Source organism: Bufo gargarizans, unplaced genomic scaffold, assembly GCF_014858855.1.
Source record: "Bufo gargarizans isolate SCDJY-AF-19 unplaced genomic scaffold, ASM1485885v1 original_scaffold_1538_pilon, whole genome shotgun sequence".
Taxonomy (NCBI): Eukaryota; Metazoa; Chordata; class Amphibia; order Anura; family Bufonidae; genus Bufo; species Bufo gargarizans.
The window spans coordinates 53294-55364 of record NW_025334404.1 but is presented as its reverse complement, the minus strand read 5'-3'; the positions used below and the strand labels follow the sequence as shown (position 1 = coordinate 55364).

The window sequence follows — 2071 nt, the reverse complement described above, 5'->3', positions numbered from 1 at the left end:
GAGACTATGGACTCTTTACTGTAAGAGCAGTGAGACTATGGACTCTGTACTGTAAGAGCAGTGAGACTATGGACTCTATACTGTAAGAGCAGTGAGACTATGGACTCTATACTGTAAGAGCAGTGAGACTATGGACTCTATACTGTAAGAGCGGTGAGACTATGGACTCTGTACTGTAAGAGCAGTGAGACTATGGACTCTATACTGTAAGAGCAGTGAGACTATGGACTCTATACTGTAAGAGCAGTGAGACTATGGACTCTTTACTGTAAGAGCAGTGAGACTATGGACTCTATACTGTAAGAGCAGTGAGACTATGGACTCTATACTGTAAGAGCAGTGAGACTATGGACTCTATACTGTAAGAGCAGTGAGACTATGGACTCTATACTGTAAGAGCAGTGAGACTATGGACTCTTTACTGTAAGAGCAGTGAGACTTGAGATGATTTTTCCCTATCTCTCACTGTTTTTCCACAGGATTACACATTAGTGGACTTCTGTTACTCCCATCTTCCATCTCCATGAGTCAGGTGGGTGGAGCTGGACCCCTCATCCTCTGGTACATGAGCAGAAGATCCTAGGAGTCCCCCACAAGATCACTGAGCTGCTGACTGGAGAGGTGACACTGCTGGGAATGATGGGAGGATCTCCAGTAACAGCACTGGGGGGATCTGGGTGATGATGGTGTCCTTGTGTTGTCAGGTTCCTGTAAGGTGTCAGGATGTCCATGGCGAAGTGGGAGTATATAGATGGACACAAGGATCGGTATGAGGACGCCATGATGGAGGACCACCGACCCCTCACATTAACGGGTAAGAGGAGTCTATATATGTATATGGGCACAGGCTGGCACTGGGGGGGTGTTATTACCCCCATGTGTATAATGTACACAGATTAATACTTCTATACTGTAATGTATGGAGATGACACGGTATAACAGGTCACTCCCCTTTCTGGTAATGTTATTGGTTATCATGTATTTATAAGATAGTGTGGGCAAGAACTGGGGCCATTCAATCAAAATGAAGAAGACGGGGCTACTAGAGGAAGCAGGAGCATTGAGTGGCTTGGCCACACCCTCAGTGCACTTAACACCTCATGGTATTGCGCTCACCAGTATTACTGAATTTACTGACTGTATTGGACGTGTCTGAGTTGGCAGTTCTCCTGCTGTTTTCTCTCTGGTTCCCTCCTTCATGATGTCATTGGACCCCCATCCTAGGACATAACTTCTACACTGAGGAAAGAGGGAAAGCCAAGTCTCTGGATGGAAGAGCAGCTCCACGCCTGGAGTTTCCATGTGGGTGACTGGATTAGCTTGGGGTTCAGCTGGTGAGGAGCAGAACGTTGTTATCTAGGCCCCAATCGCTAAACCTAGAAGTGAAGGAGCTGAGAGAAGTGTCTGATCCATAGACAGATCTACAGGAGGCCATGTATTCAGTCACTGTGTGCTTGTGTCTCCACAGATGGATCCAGGAGGAGAAATCCCCCCGAGAGATGTCCCCGTCCTCTGTATTCCCAGGACTGTCCAGAGGAGAAGTTCCCAGAGAACCATCAGGTAGATGGAGCTGAGCCCTATACACATCTATATAGGGGGTCCTGCAGTCATGGAGGGGTCATAGATTGTGGGGGTCTCTTATGTGGATCTGTTAGATGTCCCACCTGTCTGCTGTATTGTTACAGATGACAAATCAGGGGGAAGATGTGACTGATATTAAAGTGGAGGATGAAGAAGAGCGGATGATGGGCGATCCCCCTTGTAAGAGTGAGGTGGAGGAGGACCTTGCAGTCCATGTGACCACAGGTATGTGATACTGGATGGAGAAGGTGGATTCAGAGGTCCCATCTTGGAGCTACACTAAGGCTGAGGATGGAGGCAATTATCAGGAATGAATGTTTGTCCGATCGCCTGTTCCTGATAATTGCCCGGTGTAAAGGTGCTGCAGTCACTCCTTTGTGGTATAATCGTATATTCATCCGGCGCCTATTAACGTCATTTATCGGCCGCACATCTCTCTGTGTAAACCGGGGGCAGTGCTGAGAAATAGTGCTGCTCAGAGTCGGACTGG

General features: G+C 47.8%; 1 long non-coding RNA gene across 1 annotated transcript; it reads left to right on the top strand.

The window, feature by feature from the left end:
- The first annotated feature begins 482 nt into the window (after window positions 1–482).
- LOC122923382 lies at window positions 483–1522 on the top strand. The gene is made up of 3 exons (XR_006387280.1): window positions 483–621; window positions 705–814; window positions 1469–1522. It is a non-coding gene; the product is annotated as an uncharacterized LOC122923382 (long non-coding RNA).
- The last annotated feature ends 549 nt before the right edge of the window (window positions 1523–2071 follow it).